The sequence below is a fragment of the Myotis myotis genome, unplaced genomic scaffold, assembly GCF_014108235.1.
Source record: "Myotis myotis isolate mMyoMyo1 unplaced genomic scaffold, mMyoMyo1.p scaffold_m19_p_1, whole genome shotgun sequence".
NCBI lineage: Eukaryota > Metazoa > Chordata > Mammalia > Chiroptera > Vespertilionidae > Myotis > Myotis myotis.
This window is the reverse complement of record NW_023416313.1, coordinates 100,471,410-100,477,991: the sequence shown is the minus strand read 5'-3', so window position 1 is coordinate 100,477,991 and position 6,582 is coordinate 100,471,410. Positions and strand designations below refer to the sequence as shown.

The 6,582-nt window shown below is 40.8% G+C and overlaps 1 pseudogene; it reads left to right on the top strand.

Moving 5' to 3' along the window:
* The window catches only part of LOC118667135, a 103,207-nt pseudogene that overhangs the window by 79,092 nt on the left and 17,533 nt on the right, over positions 1 to 6,582 (top strand).

Sequence of the window (6,582 nt, the reverse complement as noted above, 5' to 3'; positions counted from 1 at the left end):
TGAGAGAGAATCATTGATTGGCTGCCTCCTGCATGCTCCCAACTAGGGATCCAGCCCAAAACAGGGGCATGTGCCTTGACCTGGAATCAAACCATGGCCTCTGGTTTATGGGTTGACACTTAAGGGCTGAACCACACTGGCCAGGCAATAATAAATATTTTAAATTTGTACTGTAGCCATCAAAAGCAGATCAAACTTTTAAGTATATATCCTATTTAAGGAAACCAGATTAATACATTTCTTAATAATACCCTCCATTCTACATACTTAACCATGTGATTGTTGCCAATATGAATAATGTATTTCTCAAGAATTATGAATAGCTACTTTATTATACTGATTAACATGATATTATAATTAGAGTATTCTAAGTATTTATTTAAAATTCCAAGAATTTTAAATCATAACACCAAGTGGTGGTATCTGATTTTAGAAATTAAAGTGTGAGAATATTCCTAATGTGTTTGTTTTATAACTGAAAACATTTATTGCTGCTTACATTTTATAAAAGAAAGGAGGGGAAATTGCAAGGTTGTATAGTACCATTTCTACCTGTTTGGGCTGCTCACCCCACTCCAGCTTTGTCCTTTGAATGCTATAATCCAATGACTCTCAAATTTGTTGATCTCATGCCATTTACACTATTTAAAATTTTTGAGCATCTTAAAAAGCTCATCAGCAAATAATGATCAATGACTTTCTTGTTAGAAAGTAAGACTGAGAATTTTTAAAAGCTATATTAACTCATTTTAAAGTAACAATAATGCATGCAATACTTGTTCATATGAATATTTTTAATATAAAATAACTATTTTCAAAAACAAAAACAAATATTAAGAACAGCTACTGTATTTCAAATTTTTAAACTTCTTTTAATGTCTAGATTATTAGTTGACAGCTGGATTCTCATATATATTTATAGATTCAATCTGTTAGAATATAACATGTCATTTAGTCTCTGGAAAATTTTACTCTATACATTTGACAGTGTAAGGAAGGCAATATATGTCAGCCACCACCTGTGTTCTGCCTGGGCCCACAAAGAATAAACTACAAGCCATCTGCATTGGGTGCTTCTCATGCTAGATTTGGAGGTATCCAGGCGAGGCCAAGCTGTGAACCAAGCCCGGCTGCTGCTAGTGCCAGGCCTGGGCCACATAGCTAGAGGCATGGGGCTGGCTGAGGCCAGATGGAGCTTATTTGAGAGATTTTAGGAAAATCTGAAGCATGAGCCAAGACAGGCCAGTCCTATGTTAAAGCCATTGGGAACAGCTTGGGTGGGCCCTGAAAGTTGGACGGGGCCTGTTTTCAGGGAACCACCAGGTTGGGGCAAACAGTGTGAGCCAGGTGTATGGCTCTCGTGTGGGACTGGGACCCCTCACTCCTCAAAGGGCTACCTCCACAGCCAACGTATCTTCCTGATTTTTATCTGACAGGTGTGTGTGGGACCAACCTATTCCAACCCTCCGTTCCTCCTACCAGTCTCCATGTGGCTTCTCCATATGTACTATAGTTGTAATTTTGGGTCATTTTAATACTCTCTTGTAGTTAGCCTTCCAGTGGGGAAAATAGGTCTTAAAAAGAAACAGAAAGTGAATTGCTGAGAAGAGCACCTACAGGGCAGAATAGGCGATTAGGACCTTTTCAGGGATGGTTGTCAGAGCAGGCTTTTGTGGAAATGGCAGCTGGGTTGAAACAGGAAGGATGAGAAGAAATTGGCCATGGGACAGAAGAGTGGGTGTGGAGCGCGTGTTCAGGTGGAGGGGGCAGCAAATGCAAAGTCTTTAATGTGGGAAAGAACATGCATGTTCAACACACTAAGCAATGTGGCCAGAGCTTACTAAGTTAGAGGGAGTGTGCTGTGAGATAAGGTTGTAGACAGGCAGGAACCAGATCCTGCTGCCCTTTTGAATGCCATGGTGATGAATTACATTTTCTATTAGCTGGAGTGGGAAGCTGTTGAAAAATTAGAGAAGAAAGATGATCAAACTTGGGTTTTAAGATCATTTAATATTATTTTACATATAATTGTCAAAATGTGATTAAAAGTTAAAAAATTAAGTACACATTATTTTATGCATAACAATTTCTAAAATATGACTGATGAAAATGGTGGTGCTAGATGTTAGCGATTTGGGGGCAATATTGTAGGCTTTTAAACTGAATAGTTACTGTTCATTGAAAATCTGTTACCTATCAAGAAGTAAGGTCTGTTTTATACACATAGCTTCACAGAAATTTTCTTGAAAAATGAGTTAGAATTCAAAACACTGTCTGCTTCACTTCATTTTACCAAGGTTTGATGCTTTATGGTCCTTTGTAGGGGGGAGGGAGAAGACCCGAAAATTGAGGAGGAAAAAGCAATCTTATGTTTATTGAATAAATGAATGCAGATATTTCTCATGTGGGATACTGGATGGGAAGATAGATACTGTGAAGTAGAAAAATCAAATTGAATCTCCCTGTAAGGACATTATCCTGGAAAAGAATTTCAGGTCCAGCTTTGATTAGAAGTTAACATTCACTGATTTCATGCTAAACCAGTACCATAAAAACATTTGAAAGCATGTATGTGGATCAGACAATTAAAACCATCATTATAATATTAACAACCTACCAGTTAAGCTTAACTTGAGACCCAGGAAAGGAGTTGGGCATGCTTGGTAGATCAGCCTTTGGAGGAAGTAGCTGTGCTGGGCAGAGAGGGCCTGAGCTCTGGAGCTGAGAGCAGTAATTGTTATGGAGCAAAGCAGGGTAGATACAGTCCTTAACTCTTAAGTGTTGCCTGTTCTTATTTGATAGCATGAATGAATATATGTTGTTGAGCCCTTTGAATGTTACATTACTTTAATTTTTAAACTTTTGGATTATAAGGTGAGAACTTAAAGCAAGAGAGGTGACAGTGGACACCAAAGGATCAAGAAGGATAAAGGGTAGCAGTCAGATGAACTGGATGAGAAACAAGGGTCAAAAGAACGTGATTGAGACCTGGAGTGGGAAGTGGTTGCAGGAGCCTGGGAAAGGTGTGGCCATAGTGTCTAGGAGGGGACAGGTGGAAAGCCAGGCCTCTGGCCCTAGAATGGTTGGTACAATCACTCCTGGAGTTTTCTTTTTCTGGAACCATAGCTCCTTGGAGGCCAGAAGAAATGAGCCAGCTATGCGCCAGCAAAGCGTTATATGTTGTGACTTGGGGTTTGGTTTGACTGTTGGTTTTGTGTTGGTTTCAGAGAGAAATGATTTTTGGACCAGGCCCCCTGGACTGATTTCCCCAGCTCTGAAAGCTCACGCCTCAAGCGAGAGGAGCCAGCCTCTGAGGGCTCTGCCCTGTGGAGCCCCCATATTCCCACCTGGAACTCTGAGACAGTGGGGCCACGGGGACTAGGGGGTCCTGGCCATTCCAGGTGTGGTCTGGGCAAGGGAGTAGGAGAGCAGGGGCCCAGGCCTTCTATGGGGAGTTACCTCAGCACCCACTCCAAGGCTGCTGGCTTTGCTCCCACCCAAGAAGACCACCAGCAGCCTTGCCAAGGACAGGAAGACCAGCTATATGGAGATGCTAGTGGCAAGAGGCCCTGTCTTCCATGGGGCCAGGCAGGAGAGCCACAGACAGGTCCCATGGGTGTAACTGTGGTGCTTGGGGTGCCCTGGTGCAGCACAGTGGGGAGCAGCAACTGGCTGGTGGCAGATCAGGAGGTCTTCAGGCCAGGCCCTTTCAATCCTGACTGTATGACCATTTGCTTCTTTGGTTAGAGTAGGGGTAGATAGGCCTGGACCAAGGAAATAAAGCCTACAAGGAAAGACAAAACTCTCCTTTGTTCCTGACAGGGCATGCACAAAGCCCACTTTTCAGACATCGGAGTGGCTGCACTACTGGATCTGCCCCTTCGGGTCAAGCTGCCCATGATCCCGGGGAGCAATAATTTATACTATATGATGAAGTTAAGTGAAAAGGTAATTTTTGCCTTCATGTTGGTTGTCTTTGCCCATGTCTACTTGCTTTTAAAGTGAGGTGCTACATTATACAAAGTCCATTAAGGCAATTCGCATTAACATTAATGGCAATAAATAAATAAATAAATAAAATAAAGAAGAAAATCAAACCCAGGTGTAAACCAAGGTATTGTTTAGGATTCATGTCAAGCAACTTCATTTAGTCTGGCTTGCACAGATCATGGGATGGAAAGGTTTTATTCTTTTTTTTTTTTTTAATATATTTTATTGATTTTTTTACAGCGAGGAAGGGAGAGGGATAGACTAGAGAGTTAGAAACATTGATGAGAGAGGAACATTAGCTGCCTCCTGCACACCCCCCACTGGAGACATGCCCGCAACCAAGGCACACGCCCTTGACCGGAATCGAACCCGGGACCCTTGAGTCCCTAGGCTGACGCTCTATCCACTGAGCCAAACCGGTCAGGGCGAAAGGTTTTATTCTTATTTAGCTCTTAAGTTTTAGTAGCATATGAATTTTTCTTTGTAGCAACACAAGATATACTTATTTAATGAGATTTTATTTACTTAGAAATAAATATGTTTGGTTCAAAGGTGCAAAATTATTGGTGCTGACTGGCATTTAATTATGTCGTGATCTTAACAAATTGTAACTTGTTACACAGCCTTCTCTATGGTTATGTTTTGAGAGAAATTCTATTTCATACACAACAGTGAGAATAAAATGGAATTGAAATGAGTTGACCTGCTTTAGTACTTTAACTTCACTTTAATGGAAGAAGGCTCTGCCTCCCCGAAGACACTCCATGATTTCCCCCAACCTTCCTGTCCAGTCTTTACTCCCACCTAGAACCTCTGCTTCCTCCCGTTGGGGTCTTTCAAACCTCCTCTCACATACCATGGGAATGCTTCTGTGCCTTTCCTCACCTTCCCCCAAACCTGGTGTACCCGTCCCTCTTCTCCTCAGTCTATGGATTTCAACCATATTTCAAGATTTATTTTGTGAACTATCATAGCCCCCAGCGAGCTTATATTTCCTTAGAATTTGCATTGCCCTTGGTTTATATAATTTTACTCAACACTACAATTCTGTAATTATAGTTTTATAACTTAACTTATACTGGGTTATATTGTGTACTTCACTCAAACCCTTTCTTGTTTTTAGTCTTCCAGCTATTCCCACCCTCAAACCTCCCCAGCCCTTAACCTCAATCACTACCACTGAAGCAGGTTCAGTACATTGTTTTTGAATGGCTTATTTCATTAATATCGCAAAAAATTCTACAAGGAAAAATTCTGAGTGACCGCCTACCTTTCTCTCTATGATGTCAGAAATGAGTCAGGCCTCTTGATATTGTATATTTGCCCAGTAAACATGATTTCTTAAAGCAAGTTTTGCTTCTGGAAAATACTTGTTTTTAAAAACAAATCTGTTCTACTAGGATAAAGCAAGCTGACTAAAAGTATGCCTACCTACCACATTTAACTGGGTCACATTCACAGAAACTAGCTTTCCTGCAGCATGCTTGCCAGCCATGCTTCTCTTACTTTTGTTTCTAAACTTAGCGCTGCCTTTCTTTTGCCTGCTTCCTCAAGTATAATGTTTGCTGTACTATCATTTTCTGTCAAATATTAATTTGCTTGTCAAGTACTTTTAAAAGATGTCCCCCCCAAATTGTCTTCATTTTATTATAATTAGGCACCAAGCGATTTCCTTGATGATTGAGTTTGTGAGAGCTTTCTTTTTGTTTCTGTAAAAGCTCCTCAATGAAGTAATGCTTTATTTATATTTACATTTTCATTTTTTTTGAAGGGAAACAAAACAGTTGGGATACCCTGGATACCCTGGCTCCAGTGAATAGAATTGTTTAAAAGTTGTTCTTTGTTTATAGGTAAAGTAGCCCATGTTTGATCTTGAGAAACATCTCATTGCCATGACCTGCACAGCTAGGTTCAGGATCTGAAGGAGGGGCTGATGCACAAATGAAAACACTAGACTAAAATATCAATTATTAAAGGGTGGAGACCAGGTGGAGCCTCTTTCTTGAAGAGACATACCAAAACTGGATCCTGTCTTTTATTCAGTTTTAGATACCCATCTTGGCCTCAGTAAAGCACAGCAAACAGGTAGCAGACAGACCATCTCTAAAGTCAATAAAGATCAGTAAAGATCATTAAGGTCCAGTAAACATTTACTTGGAGGCTATCAGGTCAGGTGATTGCTTTGAGCCACCACTATCTCAACACAAACAATCGGTGCTTAGTGTCAGCCCTGCTAACCCTCAAGGTCCATTGACCTTCTGTGTTCCTTGGTGCACTCTCATGACAGTATTGGCAAGTGGTGGCTTCCTGAATTTCATCACAGCCAAAAACCAATATCTAAAAGAAGTCAACAGCTAAATGTCAACCTCTAAAAGAAGCCATCAGACAATCCTTGACTCATGATTGTTGGTTGTTTCATATCTGGCTTCACTGAATTCAAGACATTGCCCCATAGAATTCCTTTCTCTTCCTTCTCAGGGAAGCACTGGCAATTAAAGAATGGTTACACTTTATGATTTAGGCCCCTTGGAAGGGAATAAAGCCTTATGTTAAGGCTGAGAACAGAAACTTTCCAAGGAAGCTTTAAATGGA